We start from the raw sequence: 19481 nt of genomic DNA, 5'->3' as shown, positions 1-19481 counted from the left end.
TGTGTGCATATTATGGAATTAGTGAATCTGATAATGATTATGTGATGAAGTGAAGGTAAGAGTGTATCTCCGTAATGGGAATGGAGAATGGGAAAGAGAGATGAAGAGGGAAAGCCTGTGTACATGATAGAACAAGGGAAAAGGAGGACATACAGAGCCTTACTTGGTATGGAGGATGACAGATGTGTGAGTGAGTGTGTGAGGATCTGACTTTGTGGTTCCCAGAGAGTAAGGTCTGAGTAAAATGTCATACACACACATCAGCACTGTCTACTGCCTCAGTTTCAGCTGGCGCTATGTTGGAAATTTGTGCTGAGCGGCCTTGCCCTGTCCTTGAAGGCACACTGCCTACTTGGCCCTCTGCGGGAGCCTTAGTCCTAGTCCCTCTTTCCTGAAGTCCTTTTCTGCATTTGAGGGGAAAATGAACTAAGTATGGAGTAGGCTGAGCAATTAAGCTACATCTCTTGATCAAGTTCGGATCCCTCCTTTGTTTATTCCTTACCATCCTCATCACCACGTGTTTTTCTGAGCATGTGTATCTCCATACCCCCCTTAGATGGTGAGCAGATAATGTTGATAGGTCCACCGACGGCCGACTTTTTCCCTTCTGCAGGACCACAGGCTGGGGCCTCCAATGGTGACTCGGGTAGAGGTGTCTTGTCTTGGGTATTGCAGGGTCCTAGGCAATGGAATAAAAAAGAACGCTGAGATGAGGCATTTTCTGGGGTCTTTGTGAATTCAAAAACTGCATGTTCAGTGGACATTACAGGTCAGGCATCATCATTTCACTTGACACTTGCTCTCACAGTAATTAAGGTGACTTTCCCATTTAAAATTATCTTTATTCCAAGCTATAAGTAAACTCTCTTTTTTAAAAATTTTTGTTGATACTTGCTTGACTTTATTTTTTTTATTGTCTTATTGCTTAAATTATTACAAAGGGTATTATATATGTCTCCTTCCCCTCCCCCCCACCCCCCGCCCGACCTTGACAATCTCCTGGCCTCCCCTACCCACAGGGTCTTATGTCCATTGGTTATGCTTATATGCATGCATACAAGTCCTTCGGTTGATCACTTACCCCTCTCCCTCCTCACCGCCCCCCACCCCACCCTCCCTGGCCTTCCCACTGCAGTTTGACAATCTGTTTGAGGCAGCTCTTATTAAATGGTATGTTTGGTGGATGTCACTTGGATTGGGTATCTTGCATGTGAAATTTATGGAGGTCTATCTATACAGATTATCAGCATCTTCGAATCATGCCTGAAAGACAGTATGCAGGGATTAAAAGGTGGATATCAATTCAAATTCCTCATGAAAAATTGTGCATTTAGCAGATATATGGTGTGTCTTTTATGAAGTTCTTAATGAATATCAATATATTTAGATTGTTCTTTATACTGATATATATATGTGTGTGTGTGTGTATATATATATATATATATATATATATATACAGTGATGTAAAAACATAAATTTTTATTTTTGAGGAAATTATACACTATTTTATCACTGTTCCTGTTTCAGTCTTTGCAAGCTCACTGCTGCTTAATTCACTGTTAAATATTATCTTCATGTCTCTGAAATGTGTGCACCTTAGTATTATTCATATTTATAGCAAAATACCATGGTGAATGTAATGTACTTAGTGTATACATTTCTAATGCATTGTTTAAAACTGGGTAGAGGTATGATGTGTTATTGAGTTGGTGTTTGCTAATGTCAATGTGGAATGAGCTTCGTGTGACTGAGGAGGGTATGTGTGCTTTTTGTCACTGTGTTTGTTCAGCACATATTTATTGCATAATGTGTAGATTGCATTATCAATAATAATGGACTTACGTGCTTTATATATTATGTTGTGTAGATAAGGAATGTTATCACTAAGAATATTGTCTTTGAGACTAGAGCAGTTAGTATATTTCCAAAATGTGAGACAATAGTTATAGAATCTGGGGATGTGAAAATGAAGGTTTATAAGAGAAAGAACCCCTGTGCTTTGAAAATAATGGCAGAGAATGCAGAGAATATTTTGTAATACTAGATATGCCATAATAAGAAATTGCATTAGAAAGCAAAGTGTAAAATATTGACATTTGAGGATTTTAAAATAGAATATGGCCCCTATGGCCTAGCCTTCTAATTCTTCAGCATTCACCACATAGAATTATGGTCATATTGAAAAATATATGTAATAGATTGCCCAGAACATCACTTTTTCAAGTAGTTCGACGTCAAAGCAACCTGAATAATCGGAAGAGTATGATCAAAGCGGAAATAATATTCGTGAAATGATATACATATACCAAAAAGGAACAAAATTAACATCATGTACAACATGGATGAATTACAGAAATATAGTAATGAGTGAAAGGAGCTAGACACAAAGTATATACTGTGCCCTTGTATTTCCATAAAATTTACAAACAAGGATACTAATCTAGCCTCTTAGGAGTCAGAGAAATCATAACGGTTTACATAGCATGGACAAAAATCCAGCATGGAGAATTTAGATGCATGTGGAATGTTGTAGGGAAATGAATGATGGGGACAGTGAAAGCAAAGGTGTCTTATATGAGATGAATGTGAATGGGAAATACTGGCTATGTAAATATATGGATGTGATGGTGTCTTTGCCTGGGTATCTCTGCACTCTACCTCAAGTTCAGTTCTTGAGGACCCTACCACTTAACGTTGCGCCTACGTTAAGTTATTAGTGCTTCCCAGGATCCTGGTAATATGACATGTGCTTGGCCAGCTCATAGGAACGTATTCTTCCATGTTTCTCTGATAAAACTCTCATCCCCTTAGGCCCTCTGCCATGATTTCCTCAAATAGAACACTGTTCTCCACTGATCTCCTTGGGCTCCCTCCAGCTCTTTGCGGTGTTTTCCCTTGCTTCCACTGCTGATCCTACTAAGACAGTGAAGGTGAACCTTTTGAGCTCGGCCTGTCAGCATTTTGAAAAACCCTAACTTAACTCTGGTGCCGCGTCACTTATAGAAATTTTTTGATATTTGCGACCATAGTAAAACAAAGATTTATATATTTAATGTTTACTTTATATACTTAAATGCCATTTAACAAAGAAAAATCTACCAAAAAAATGAGTTCGCTTGTCACCTCTGACACGCGTGTCATAGGTTCGCCATCACTGTACTAAGAAGATGCAGAATCATTGGAGTATCTGTTTGTCCTGGGCAGCTTGTTGTCGGTTAACGGACAGAAACACTCAGCTCAACCATGGTGTCTGTCTAGATCCCGCCTCCCTTTGCATCCTACTCAATAGTCCCTCCTTACCAGCATCATTTGGCTTGTCTTTCGGAGAGATGGAAGGAAAACCCTCTGAAGAGGAGGCCTTCCGTGCTTTCTGTTGTTGAGTTGGGGCCTCTGCCTTGTGCCTGCGCTGCAAAGCATCTCCTGAATTCAGCTTTGCTGAGAAATTAAATAAAAATAATAGATACACAGCCCATTCCTGTAATTTGTGTATTTACCTGCCCATTAAACAAAGCGTCTACCATGTACCACATTCATTGAGCACACACAGCCTGGATGGGTCGTGTTATGTGGTTCCTATGAAAATATTAAAGGCACGGAGTAGTTATTGTGCTAATATATGTCCTGGGTGACTGGGTTTGTTCAAAGCGGCTTCTTTGAAAATGGAACCGAGATTGCTGTCTTCTTTCAACCTGGACATACAACTATGTTCTCTTTGTTAGCTTCCCTTGAAGGTAGTTCTGACCCTGAGATTACATTCCCGCAATGGAACATGATTGGAAATGACATGTGCCGTTTCAGGCTTCGCCATACAAACCTTGAATGTGCTGCTCTGTGCTCTTCTGTTTCCTGACAGGCTGGATCGCTGGAATCTCAGAGGCTCCAGTACAGGACACTTTTTGATGTGGTGGATGGAATACTGGGAAAGAAAATTTTTAACATCAGCAAGCTAGAAGATGTGTGTGAAATCTATAGGGGTTAAGATGTCCATGACCCACACGAGAATTTGGAGTGAAAGTTCATATACATGTTCTATTTCAGAATTCTATGTGAGGGATACTTTGAGGTATTTGCATGGCATATCAATGCGGTAATGAGGATGTAGTTTTGTATGCAAGTATTTTTGGAATTGTATGTATGTATTAGAATATTTCTGGTGAGTGTTTTCCATGTTGGTAAAGTGGATGGGGATGAGTGTGTGCATGTTTGCAATGTGGTATGGCAGCACATGTGAATGGTGCAGGACCGGTCCTTGTTCTTACTGTAAGACAGTGAGACTGAGAGTATTAGGGGAAGGGTGTATGAGATCTCAGAATGTTCAGTTCAGTGAAGATGTCAAGGCTTGGTAGCTGAAGTGCCATATAGATTAGAAAGGAAACAGATGAAAGTAAATTTTCCTTAGGGTATATAAGTTTATTAGACTTTGACCTAAAGAGGTTTTCTGTGTGAGGGGATGTGGCTTATTGATGGGATTAGTGTGTGCATATTATGGAATTAGTGAATCTGATAATGATTATGTGATGAAGTGAAGGTAAGAGTGTATCTCCGTAATGGGAATGGAGAATGGGAAAGAGAGATGATGAGGGAAAACCTGTGTATATGATAGAACAAGGGAAAAGGAGGACATACAGAGCCTTACTTGGTATGGAGGATGACAGATGTGTGAGTGAGTGTGTGAGGATCTGACTTTGTGGTTCCCAGAGAGTAAGGTCTGAGTAAAATGTCATACACACACATTAGCACTGTCTATTGCCTCAGTTTCAGCTGGCACTATGTTGGAAATTTGTGCTGAGCGGCCTTGCCCTTTCCTTGAAGACACACTGCCTACTTGGCCCTCTGCGGGAGCCTTAGTCCTAGTCCCTCTTTCCTGAAGTCCTTTTCTGCATTTGAGGGGAAAATGAACTAAGTATGGAGTAGGCTGAGCAATTAAGCTACATCTCTTGATCAAGTTCGGATCCCTCCTTTGTTTATTCCTTACCATCCTCATCACCACGTGTTTTTCTGAGGATGTGTATCTCCATACGCCCCTTAGATGGTGAGCAGATAATGTTGATTGGTCCACCGACGGCCGACTTTTTCCCTTCTGCAGGACCACAGGCTGGGGCCTCCAATGGTGACTCGAGTAGAGGTGTCTTGTCTTGGGTATGGCAGGTTCCTAGGCAATGGAATAAAAAAGAAGGCTGAGATGAGGCATTTTCTGGGGTCTTTGTGAATTCAAAAACTGCATGTTCAGTGGACATTACAGGTCAGGCATCATCATTTCACTGGACACTTGCTCTCACAGTAATTAAGGTGACTTTCCCATTTAAAATTATCTTTATTCCAAGCTATAAGTAAACTCTCTTTTTTAAAAATTTTTGTTGATACTTGCTTGACTTTATTTTTTTTATTGTCTTATTGCTTAAATTATTACAAAGGGTATTATATATGTCTCCTTCCCCGCCCCACCACCCCCCGCCCCACCTTGAAGGCCCGGCCTTCTCCTGGCCTCCCCTACCCACAGGGTCTTATGTCCATTGGTTATGCTTATATGCATGCATACAAGTCCTTCGGTTGATCACTTACCCCTCTCCCTCCTCACCGCCCCCCACCCCACCCTCCCTGGCCTTCCCACTGCAGTTTGACAATCTGTTTGAGGCAGCTCTTATTAAATGGTATGTTTGGTGGATGTCACTTGGATTGGGTATCTTGCATGTGAAATTTATGGAGGTCTATCTATACAGATTATCAGCATCTTCGAATCATGCCTGAAAGACAGTATGCAGGGATTAAAAGGTGGATATCAATTCAAATTCCTCATGAAAAATTGTGCATTTAGCAGATATATGGTGTGACTTTTATGAAGTTCTTAATGAATATCAATATATTAGATTGTTCTTTATACTGATATATATATGTGTGTGTGTGTGTGTGTGTATATATATATATATATATATATATATATATATATATATACAGTGATGTAAAAACATAAATTTTTATTTTTGAGGAAATTATACACTATTTTATCACTGTTCCTGTTTCAGTCTTTGCAAGCTCACTGCTGCTTAATTCACTGTTAAATATTATCTTCATGTCTCTGAAATGTGTGCACCTTAGTATTATTCATATTTATAGCAAAATACCATGGTGAATGTAATGTACTTAGTGTTTACATTTCTAGTGCATTGTTTAAAACTGGGTTGAGGTATGATGTGTTATTGAGTTGGTGTTTGCTAATGTCAATGTGGAATGAGCTTCGTGTGACTGAGGAGGGTATGTGTGCTTTTTGTCACTGTGTTTGTTCAGCACATATTTATTGCATAATGTGTAGATTGCATTATCAATAATAATGGACTTACGTGCTTTATATATTATGTTGTGTAGATAAGGAATGTTATCACTAAGAATATTGTCTTTGAGACTAGAGCAGTTAGTATATTTCCAAAATGTGAGACAATAGTTATAGAATCTGGGGATGTGAAAATGAAGGTTTATAAGAGAAAGAACCCCTGTGCTTTGAAAATAATGGCAGAGAATGCAGAGAATATTTTGTAATACTAGATATGCCATAACAAGAAATTGCATTAGAAAGCAAAGTGTAAAATATTGACATTTGAGGATTTTAAAATAGAATATGGCCCCTATGGCCTAGCCTTCTAATTCTTCAGCATTCACCACATAGAATTATGGTCATATTGAAAAATATATGTAATAGATTGCCCAGAACATCACTTTTTCAAGTAGTTCGACGTCAAAGCAACCTGAATAATCGGAAGAGTATGATCAAAGCGGAAATAATATTCGTGAAATGATATACATATACCAAAAAGGAACAAAATTAACATCATGTACAACATGGATGAATTACAGAAATATAGTAATGAGTGAAAGGAGCTAGACACAAAGTATATACTGTGCCCTTGTATTTCCATAAAATTTACAAACAAGGATACTAATCTAGCCTCTTAGGAGTCAGAGAAATCATAACGGTTTACATAGCATGGACAAAAATCCAGCATGGAGAATTTAGATGCATGTGGAATGTTGTAGGGAAATGAATGATGGGGACAGTGAAAGCAAAGGTGTCTTATATGAGATGAATGTGAATGGGAAATACTGGCTATGTAAATATATGGATGTGATGGTGTCTTTGCTTGGGTATCTCTGCACTCTACCTCAAGTTCAGTTCTTGAGGACCCTACCACTTAACGTTGCGCCTACGTTAAGTTATTAGTGCTTCCCAGGATCCTGGTAATATGACATGTGCTTGGCCAGCTCATAGGAACGTATTCTTCCATGTTTCTCTGATAAAACTCTCATCCCCTTAGGCCCTCTGCCATGATTTCCTCAAATAGAACACTGTTCTCCACTGATCTCCTTGGGCTCCCTCCAGCTCTTTGCGGTGTTTTCCCTTGCTTCCACTGCTGATCCTACTAAGACAGTGAAGGTGAACCTTTTGAGCTCGGCCTGTCAGCATTTTGAAAAACCCTAACTTAACTCTGGTGCCGCGTCACTTATAGAAATTTTTTGATATTTGCGACCATAGTAAAACAAAGATTTATATATTTAATGTTTACTTTATATACTTAAATGCCATTTAACAAAGAAAAATCTACCAAAAAAATGAGTTCGCTTGTCACCTCTGACACGCGTGTCATAGGTTCGCCATCACTGTACTAAGAAGATGCAGAATCATTGGAGTATCTGTTTGTCCTGGGCAGCTTGTTGTCGGTTAACGGACAGAAACACTCAGCTCAACCATGGGTTCTGTCTAGATCCCGCCTCCCTTTGCATCCTACTCAATAGTCCCTCCTTACCAGCATCATTTGGCTTGTCTTTCGGAGAGATGGAAGGAAAACCCTCTGAAGAGGAGGCCTTCCGTGCTTTCTGTTGTTGAGTTGGGGCCTCTGCCTTGTGCCTGCGCTGCAAAGCATCTCCTGAATTCAGCTTTGCTGAGAAATTAAATAAAAATAATAGATACACAGCCCATTCCTGTAATTTGTGTATTTACCTGTCCATTAAACAAAGCGTCTACCATGTACCACATTCATTGAGCACACACAGCCTGGATGGGTCGTGTTATGTGGTTCCTATGAAAATATTAAAGGCACGGAGTAGTTATTGTGCTAATATATGTCCCGGGTGACTGGGTTTGTTCAAAGCGGCTTCTTTGAAAATGGAACCGAGATTGCTGTCTTCTTTCAACCTGGACATACAACTATGTTCTCTTTGTTAGCTTCCCTTGAAGGTAGTTCTGACCCTGAGATTACATTCCCGCAATGGAACATGATTGGAAATGACATGTGCCGTTTCAGGCTTCGCCATACAAACCTTGAATGTGCTGCTCTGTGCTCTTCCGTTTCCTGACTGGCTGGAAAGCTGGAATCTCAGAGGCTCCAGTACAGGACAGTTTTTGATGTGGTTGACGGAATACTGGGAAAGAAAATTTTTAACATCAGCAAGCTAGAAGATGTGTGCGAAATCTATAGGGGTTAAGATGTCCATGACCCACACGAGAATTTGGAGTGAAAGTTCATATACATATTCTATTTCAGAATTCTATGTGTGGGATACTTTGAGGTATTTGCATGGCATATCAATGCGGTAATGAGGATGTAGTTTTGTATGCAAGTATTTTTGGAATTGTATGTATGTATTAGAATATTTCTGGTGAGTGTTTTCTATGTTGGTAAAGAGGATGGGGATGAGTGTGTGCATGTTTGCAATGTGGTATGGCAGCACATGTGAATGGTGCAGGACTGGTCCTTGTTCTTACTGTAAGACAGTGAGACTGAGAGTATTAGGGGAAGGGTGTATGAGATCTCAGAATGTTCAGTTCAGTGAAGACATGAAGGCGTGGTAGCTGAAGTGCCATATAGATTAGAAAGGAAACAGATGGAAGTAAATTTTCCTCAGGGCATATACGTTTATTCGACTGACCTAAAGAGGTTTTCTGTGTGAGGGGATGTGGCTTATTTATGGGATTAGTGTGTGCATATCATGGAATTAGTGAATCTGATAATGATTATGTGATGAAGTGAAGGTAAGAGTGTATCTCCGTTATGGGAATGGAGAATGGGAAAGAGAGATGAAGAGGGAATGCCTGTGTATATGATAGAATAAGGGAAAAGGAGGACATACAGAGCCTTACTTGGTATGGAGGATGACAGATGTGTGAGTGAGTGTGTGAGGATCTGACTTTGTGGTTCCCAGAGAGTAAGGTCTGAATAAAATGTCATATACACACATCAGCACTGTCTATTGCCTCAGTTTCAGCTGGCACTATGTTGGAAATTTGTGCTGAGCGGCCTTGCCCTGTCCTTGAAGGCACACTGCCTTCTTGTCCCTCTGCGTGAGCCTTAGTCCTAGTCCCTCTTTCCTGAAGTCCTTTTCTGCATTTGAGGGGAAAATGAACTAAGTATGGAGTAGGCTGAGCAATTAAGCTACATCTCTTAGTCAAGTTCGGATCCCTCCGTTGTTTATTCCTTACCATCCTTATCACCACGTGCTTTTCTGAGCATGTGTATCTCCATACGCCCCTTAGATGGTGAGCAGATAACGTTGATAGGTCCACCGACAGCCGACTTTTTCCCTTCTGCAGGACCACAGGCTGGGGCCTCCAATGGTGACTCGGGTAGAGGTGTCTTGTCTTGGGTGTTGCAGGGTCCTAGGCAATGGAATAAAGAAGAACTCTGAGATGAGGCATTTTCTGGGGTCTTTGTGAATTCAAACACTGCATGTTCTGTGGACATTACAGGTCAGGCATCATCATTTCAGTTGACACTTGCTCTCACAGTAATTAAGGTGACTTTCCCATTTAAAATTATCTTTATTCCAAGGTATAAGTAAACTCTGTTTTTAAAAAATTTTTGTTGATACTTGCTTGACTTTATTTTTTTTATTGTCTTATTGCTTAAATTATTACAAAGGGTATTATATATGTCTCCTTCCCCTCCCGTCCACCCTCCCCCCGGCCCTTGACAATCTCCTGGCCTCCCCTACACACAGGGTCTTATGTCCATTGGTTATACTTATATGCATGCATACAAGTCCTTCGGTTGACACTTACCCATCTCCCTCTTCACCCCCGCCACCCTCCCTGTCCTTCCCACTTCAGTTTGACAATCTGTTTGAGGCAGCTTTTATTAAATCGTATGTTTGGTGGATGTCACTGGGATTGGGTATCTTGCTTGTGATGTTTATGGAGATGTATCTATACAGATTATCAACAACTTTGAATCATGCCTGAAAGACAGTATGCAGGGATTGAAAGGTGGATATCAATTCAAATTCCTCATGAAAAATTGTGCATTTAGCAGATATATGGTGTGTCTTTTATCAAGTACTTAATGAATATCAATATATTTAGATTGTTCTTTATACTGATATATATGTATATATATATATATATATATATATATATGCACACACAATGATGTAAAAGGATAAATTTTTATTTTTGAGGAAATTATACACTATTTTATCACTGTTCCTGTTTCAATCTTTGCAAGCTCACTGCTGCTTAATTCACAGTTAAAGATTATCTTCATGTCTCTGAAATGTGTGCACCTTAGTATTATTCATATTTATAGCAAAATACCATGGTGAATGTAATGTACTTAGTGTTTATATTTCTAATGCATTGGTTAAAACTGGGTAGAGGTATGATGTGTTATTGAGTTGGTGTTTGCTAATGTAAATGTGGAATGAGCTTTGTGTGACTGAGGAGGGTATGTGTGCTTATTGTCTCTGTGTTCGTTCAGCACATATTTATTGCATAATGTGTAGATTGCATTATCAATAATAATGGACTTACGTGCTTTATATATTATGTTGTGTAGATAAGGAATGTTATCACTAAGAATATTGTCTTTGAGACTAGAGCAGTTAGTATATTTCCAAAATGTGAGAAAATAGTTATAGAATCTGGGGATGTGAAAATGAAGGTTTATAAGAGAAAGAACCCTTGTGCTTTGAAAATAATGGCAGAGAATGCAGAGAATATTTTGTAATACTAGATATGCCATAACAAGAAATTGCATTAGAAAGAAAGTGTGAAATATTGACATTTGAGGATTTTAAAATAGAATATGGCCCCTATGGCCTAGCATTCTAATTCTTCAGCATTCACCACATAGAATTATGGTCATATTGAAAAATATATGTAATAGATTGCCCAGAACATCACTTTTTCAAGTAGTTCGATGTCAAAGCAACCTGAATAATCGGAAGAGTATGATCAAAGCGGAAATAATATTCGTGAAATGATATACATATACCATAAAGGAACTAAATTAACATCATGTACAACATGGATGAATTACAGAAATATAGTAATGAGTGAAAGGAGCTAGACACAAAGTATATACTGTGCCCTTGTATTTCCATAAAATTTACAAACAAGGATACTAATCTAGCCTCTTAGGAGTCAGAGAAATCATAACGGTTTACATAGCATGGACAAAAATCCAGCATGGAGAATTTAGATGCATGTGGAATGTTGTAGGGAAATGAATGATGGGGACAGTGAAAGCAAAGGTGTCTTATATGAGATGAATGTGAATGGGAAATACTGGCTATGTAAATATATGGATGTGATGGTGTCTTTGCCTGGGTATCTCTGCACTCTACCTCAAGTTCAGTTCTTGAGGATCCTACCACTTAACGTTGCGCCTACGTTAAGTTATTAGTGCTTCCCAGGATCCTGGTAATATGACATGTGCTTGGCCAGCTCATAGGAACGTATTCTTCCATGTTTCTCTGATAAAACTCTCATCCCCTTAGGCCCTCTGCCATGAATTCCTCAAATAGAACACTGTTCTCCACTGATCTCCTTGGGCTCCCTCCAGCTCTTTGCGGTGTTTTCCCTTGCTTCCACTGCTGATCCTACTAAGACAGTGAAGGTGAACCTTTTGAGCTCGGCCTGTCAGCATTTTGAAAAACCCTAACTTAACTCTGGTGCCGCGTCACTTATAGAATTTTTTTGATATTTGCGACCATAGTAAAACAAAGATTTATATATTTAATGTTTACTTTATATACTTAAATGCCATTTAACAAAGAAAAATCTACCAAAAAAATGAGTTCGCTTGTCACCTCTGACACGCGTGTCATAGGTTCGCCATCACTGTACTAAGAAGATGCAGAATCATTGGAGTATCTGTTTGTCCTGGGCAGCTTGTTGTCGGTTAACGGACAGAAACACTCAGCTCAACCATGGGTTCTGTCTAGATCCCGCCTCCCTTTGCATCCTACTCAATAGTCCCTCCTTACCAGCATCATTTGGCTTGTCTTTCGGAGAGATGGAAGGAAAACCCTCTGAAGAGGAGGCCTTCCGTGCTTTCTGTTGTTGAGTTGGGGCCTCTGCCTTGTGCCTGCGCTGCAAAGCATCTCCTGAATTCAGCTTTGCTGAGAAATTAAATAAAAATAATAGATACACAGCCCATTCCTGTAATTTGTGTATTTACCTGTCCATTAAACAAAGCGTCTACCATGTACCACATTCATTGAGCACACACAGCCTGGATGGGTCGTGTTATGTGGTTCCTATGAAAATATTAAAGGCACGGAGTAGTTATTGTGCTAATATATGTCCTGGGTGACTGGGTTTGTTCAAAGCGGCTTCTTTGAAAATGGAACCGAGATTGCTGTCTTCTTTCAACCTGGCCATAAAACTATGTTCTCTTTGTTAGCTTCCCTTGAAGGTAGTTCTGACCCTGAGATTACATTCCCGCAATGGAACATGATTGGAAATGACATGTGCCGTTTCAGGCTTCGCCATACAAACCTTGAATGTGCTGCTCTGTGCTCTTCCGTTTCCTGACTGGCTGGAAAGCTGGAATCTCAGAGGCTCCAGTACAAGACAGTTTTTGATGTGGTTGACGGAATACTGGGAAAGAAAATTTTTAACATCAGCAAGCTAGAAGATGTGTGTGAAATCTATAGGGGTTAAGATGTCCATGACCCACACGAGAATTTGGAGTGAAAGTTCATATACATATTCTATTTCAGAATTCTATGTGTGGGATACTTTGAGGTATTTGCATGGCATATCAATGCGGTAATGAGGATGTAGTTTTGTATGCAAGTATTTTTGGAATTGTATGTATGTATTAGAATATTTCTGGTGAGTGTTTTCCATGTTGGTAAAGAGGATGGGGATGAGTGTGTGCATGTTTGCAATGTGGTATGGCAGCACATGTGAATGGTGCAGGACTGGTCCTTGTTCTTACTGTAAGACAGTGAGACTGAGAGTATTAGGGGAAGGGTGTATGAGATCTCAGAATGTTCTGTTCAGTGAAGATGTGAAGGAGTGGTAGCTGAAGTGCCATATAGATTAGAAAGGAAACAGATGAAAGTAAATTTTCCTCAGGGCATATAAGTTTATTAGACTTTGACCTAAAGAGGTTTTCTGTGTGAGGGGATGTGGCTTATTTATGGGATTAGTGTGTGCATATTATGGAATTAGTGAATCTGATAATGATTATGTGATGAAGTGAAGGTAAGAGTGTATCTCCGTAATGGGAATGGAGAATGGGAAAGAGAGATGAAGAGGGAAAGCCTGTGTACATGATAGAACAAGGGAAAAGGAGGACATACAGAGCCTTACTTGGTATGGAGGATGACAGATGTGTGAGTGAGTGTGTGAGGATCTGACTTTGTGGTTCCCAGAGAGTAAGGTCTGAGTAAAATGTCATACACACACATCAGCACTGTCTATTGCCTCAGTTTCAGCTGGCGCTATGTTGGAAATTTGTGCTGAGCGGCCTTGCCCTGTCCTTGAAGGCACACTGCCTACTTGGCCCTCTGCGGGAGCCTTAGTCCTAGTCCCTCTTTCCTGAAGTCCTTTTCTGCATTTGAGGGGAAAATGAACTAAGTAGAGAGTAGGCTGAGCAATTAAGCTACATCTCTTGATCAAGTTCGGATCCCTCCGTCGTTTATTCCTTACCATCCTTATCACCACGTGCTTTTCTGAGCATGTGTATCTCCATACGCCCCTTAGATGGTGAGCAGATAACGTTGATAGGTCCACCGATGGCCAACTCATTCCCTTCTGCATGACCACAGGCTGGGGCCTCCAATGGTGACTCGGGTAGAGGTGTCTTGTCTTGGGTATTGCAGGGTCCTAGGCAATGGAATAAAAAATAACTCTGAGATGAGGCATTTTCTGGGGTCTTTGTCAATTCAAAAACTGCATGTTCAGTGGACATTACAGGTCAGGCATCATCATTTCACTTGACACTTGCTCTCACAGTAATTAAGGTGACTTTCCCATTTAAAATTATCTTTATTCCAAGCTATAAGTAAACTCTCTTTTTTAAAAATTTTTGTTGATACTTGCTTGACTTTATTTTTTTTATTGTCTTATTGCTTAAATTATTACAAAGGGTATTATATGTGTCTCCTTCCCCTCCCGTCCACCCTCCCCCCTGCCCTTGACAATCTCCTGGCCTCCCCTACACACAGGGTCTTATGTCCATTGGTTATGCTTATATGCATGCATACAAGTCCTTCGGTTGATCACTTACCCATCTCCCTCTTCACCCCCCCCCTCCCTGTCCTTCCCACTTCAGTTTGACAATCTGTTTGAGGCAGCTCTTATTAAATCGTATGTTTGGTGGATGTCACTGGGATTGGGTATCTTGCATGTGATGTTTATGGAGATCTATGTATACAGATTATCAACAACTTTGAATCATGCCTGAAAGACAGTATGCAGGGATTGAAAGGTGGATATCAATTCAAATTCCTCATGAAAAATTGTGCATTTAGCAGATATATGGTGTGACTTTTATCAAGTACTTAATGAATATCAATATATTTAGATTGTTCTTTATACTGATATGTATATATATGTATATATATCACACACAATGATGTAAAAGGATAAATTTTTATTTTTGAGGAAATTATACACTATTTTCTCACTGTTCCTGTTTCAATCTTTGCAAGCTCACTGCTGCTTAATTCACAGTTAAAGATTATCTTCATGTCTCTGAAATGTGTGCACCTTAGTATTATTCATATTTATAGCAAAATACCATGGTGAATGTAATGTACTTAGTGTTTACATTTCTAATGCATTGGTTTAAACTGGGTAGAGGTATGATGTGTTATTGAGTTGGTGTTTGCTAATGTAAATGTGGAATGAGCTTTGTGTGACTGAGGAGGGTATGTGTGCTTATTGTCTCTGTGTTCGTTCAGCACATATTTATTGCATAATGTGTAGATTGCATTATCAATAATAATGGACTTACGTGCTTTATATATTATGTTGTGTAGATAAGGAATGTTATCACTACGAATATTGTCTTTGAGACTAGAGCAGTTAGTATATTTCCAAAATGTGAGAAAACAGTTATAGAATCTGGGGATGTGAAAATGAAGGTTTATAAGAGAAAGAACCCTTGTGCTTTGAAAATAATGGCAGAGAATGCAGAGAATATTTTGTAATACTAGATATGCCATAACAAGAAATTGCATTAGAAAGAAAGTGTGAAATATTGACTTTTGAGGATTTTAAAATAGAATATGGCCCCTATGGCCTAGCATTCTAATTCTTCAGCATTCACCACATAGAATTATGGTCATATTGAAAAATATATGTAATAGATTGCCCAGAACATCACTTTTTCAAGTAGTTCGATGTCAAAGCAACCTGAATAATCGGAAGAGTATGATCAAAGCGGAAATAATATTCGTGAAATGATATACATATACCAAAAAGGAACTAAATTAACATCATGTACAACATGGATGAATTACAGAAATATAGTAATGAGTGAAAGGAGCTACACACAAAGTATATACTGTGCCCTTGTATTTCCATAAAATTTACAAACAAGGATACTAATCTAGCCTCTTAGGAGTCAGAGAAATCATAACGGTTTACATAGCATGGACAAAAATCCAGCATGGAGAATTTAGATGCATGTGGAATGTTGTAGGGAAATGAATGATGGGGACAGTGAAAGCAAAGGTGTCTTATATGAGATGAATGTGAATGGGAAATACTGGCTATGTAAATATATGGATGTGATGGTGTCCTTGCCTGGGTATCTCTGCACTCTACCTCAAGTTCAGTTCTTGAGGATCCTACCACTTAACGTTGTGCCTACGTTAAGTTATTAGTGCTTCCCAGGATCCTGGTAATATGACATGTGCTTGGCCAGCTCATAGGAACGTATTCTTCCATGTTTCTCTGATAAAACTCTCATCCCCTTAGGCCCTCTGCCATGAATTCCTCAAATAGAACACTGTTCTCCACTGATCTCCTTGGGCTCCCTCCAGCTCTTTGCGGTGTTTTCCCTTGCTTCCACTGCTGATCCTACTAAGACAGTGAAGGTGAACCTTTTGAGCTCGGCCTGTCAGCATTTTGAAAAACCCCAACTTAACTCTGGTGCCGCGTCACTTATAGAATTTTTTTGATATTTGCGACCATAGTAAAACAAAGATTTATATATTTAATGTTTACTTTATATACTTAAATGCCATTTAACAAAGAAAAATCTACCAAAAAAATGAGTTCGCTTGTCACCTCTGACACGCGTGTCATAGGTTCGCCATCACTGTACTAAGAAGATGCAGAATCATTGGAGTATCTGTTTGTCCTGGGCAGCTTGTTGTCGGTTAACGGACAGAAACACTCAGCTCAACCATGGTGTCTGTCTAGATCCCGCCTCCCTTTGCATCCTACTCAATAGTCCCTCCTTACCAGCATCATTTGGCTTGTCTTTCGGAGAGATGGAAGGAAAACCCTCTGAAGAGGAGGCCTTCCGTGCTTTCTGTTGTTGAGTTGGGGCCTCTGCCTTGTGCCTGCGCTGCAAAGCATCTCCTGAATTCAGCTTTGCTGAGAAATTAAATAAAAATAATAGATACACAGCCCATTCCTGTAATTTGTGTATTTACCTGTCCATTAAACAAAGCGTCTACCATGTACCACATTCATTGAGCACACACAGCCTGGATGGGTCGTGTTATGTGGTTCCTATGAAAATATTAAAGGCACGGAGTACTTATTGTGCTAATATATGTCCTGGGTGACTGGGTTTGTTCAAAGCGGCTTCTTTGAAAATGGAACCGAGATTGCTGTCTTCTTTCAACCTGGCCATAAAACTATGTTCTCTTTGTTAGCTTCCCTTGAAGGTAGTTCTGACCCTGAGATTACATTCCCGCAATGGAACATGATTGGAAATGACATGTGCCGTTTCAGGCTTCGCCATACAAACCTTGAATGTGCTGCTCTGTGCTCTTCCGTTTCCTGACTGGCTGGAAAGCTGGAATCTCAGAGGCTCCAGTACAAGACAGTTTTTGATGTGGTTGACGGAATACTGGGAAAGAAAATTTTTAACATCAGCAAGCTAGAAGATGTGTGTGAAATCTATAGGGGTTAAGATGTCCATGACCCACACGAGAATTTGGAGTGAAAGTTCATATACATATTCTATTTCAGAATTCTATGTGTGGGATACTTTGAGGTATTTGCATGGCATATCAATGCGGTAATGAGGATGTAGTTTTGTATGCAAGAATTTTTGGAATTGTATGTATGTATTAGAATATTTCTGGTGAGTGTTTTCCATGTTGGTAAAGAGGATGGGGATGAGTATGTGCATGTTTGCAATGTGGTATGGCAGCACATGTGAATGGTGCAGGACTGGTCCTTGTTCTTACTGTAAGACAGTGAGACTGAGAGTATTAGGGGAAGGGTGTATGAGATCTCAGAATGTTCTGTTCAGTGAAGATGTGAAGGCGTGGTAGCTGAAGTGCCATATAGATTAGAAAGGAAACAGATGAAAGTAAATTTTCCTCAGGGCATATAAGTTTATTAGACTTTGACCTAAAGAGGTTTTCTGTGTGAGGGGATGTGGCTTATTTATGGGATTAGTGTGTGCATATTATGGAATTAGTGAATCTGATAATGATTATGTGATGAAGTGAAGGTAAGAGTGTATCTCCGTAATGGGAATGGAGAATGGGAAAGAGAGATGAAGAGGGAAAGCCTGTGTATATGATAGAACAAGGGAAAAGGAGGACATACAGAGCCTTACTTGGTATGGAGGATGACAGATGTGTGAGTGAGTGTGTGAGGATCTGACTTTGTGGTTCCCAGAGAATAAGGTCTGAGTAAAATGTCATACACACACATCAGCACTGTCTATTGCCTCAGTTTCAGCTGGCACTATGTTGGAAATTTGTGCTGAGCGGCCTTGCCCTGTCCTTGAAGGCACACTGCCTACTTGGCCCTCTGCGGGAGCCTTAGTCCTAGTCCCTCTTTCCTGAAGTCCTTTTCTGCATTTGAGGGGAAAATGAACTAAGTAGAGAGTAGGCTGAGCAATTAAGCTACATCTCTTGATCAAGTTCGGATCGCTCCGTTGTTTATTCCTTACCATCCTTATCACCACGTGTTTTTCTGAGCATGTGTATCTCCATACGCCCCTTAGATGGTGAGCAGATAACGTTGATAGGTCCACCGATGGCCAACTCATTCCCTTCTGCATGACCACAGGCTGGGGCCTCCAATGGTGACTCGGGTAGAGGTGTCTTGTCTTGGGTATTGCAGGGTCCTAGGCAATGGAATAAAAAATAACTCTGAGATGAGGCATTTTCTGGGGTCTTTGTCAATTCAAAAACTGCATGTTCAGTGGACATTACAGGTCAGGCATCATCATTTCACTTGACACTTGCTCTCACAGTAATTAAGGTGACTTTCCCATTTAAAATTATCTTTATTCCAAGCTATAAGTAAACTCTCTTTTTTTAAAATTTTTGTTCATACTTGCTTGACTTTATTTTTTTTATTGTCTTATTGCTTAAATTATTACAAAGGGTATTATATATGTCTCCTTCCCCTCCCGTCTACCCTCCCCCCTGCCCTTGACAATCTCCTGGCCTCCCCTACACACAGGGTCTTATATCCATTGGTTATACTTATATGCATGCATACAAGTCCTTCGGTTGATCACTTACCCATCTCCCTCTTCACCCCCCCCTCCCTGTCCTTCCCACTTCAGTTTGACAATCTGTTTGAGGCAGCTCTTATTAAATCGTATGTTTGGTGGATGTCACTGGGATTGGGTATCTTGCATGTGATGTTTATGGAGATCTATGTATACAGATTATCAACAACTTTGAATCATGCCTGAAAGACAGTATGCAGGGATTGAAAGGTGGATATCAATTCAAATTCCTCATGAAAAATTGTGCATTTAGCAGATATATGGTGTGACTTTTATCAAGTACTTAATGAATATCAATATATTTAGATTGTTCTTTATACTGATTTATATATATGTATATATATATATATATATATATATATATATATACACACACAATGATGTAAAAGGATAAATTTTTATTTTTGAGGAAATTATACACTATTTTCTCACTGTTCCTGTTTCAATCTTTGCAAGCTCACTGCTGCTTAATTCACAGTTAAAGATTATCTTCATGTCTCTGAAATGTGTGCACCTTAGTATTATTCATATTTATAGCAAAAT

General features: G+C 39.6%; 1 protein-coding gene across 1 annotated transcript in view; it reads right to left on the bottom strand.

The window, feature by feature from the left end:
* LOC308522038 (protein FAM170A-like) overlaps nt 1-19481 on the bottom strand; it is a gene marked incomplete at both ends in the record, with an annotated part of 95854 nt that overhangs the window by 66044 nt on the left and 10329 nt on the right. The gene's annotated exons all lie outside the window — the stretch shown is intronic.

This window comes from Myotis nattereri, assembly GCF_964212035.1.
Source record: "Myotis nattereri genome assembly, chromosome: 7".
Taxonomy (NCBI): Eukaryota; Metazoa; Chordata; class Mammalia; order Chiroptera; family Vespertilionidae; genus Myotis; species Myotis nattereri.
Note: the sequence above shows the minus strand (reverse complement) of the source record. Positions and strands in the feature narration are given on the sequence as shown.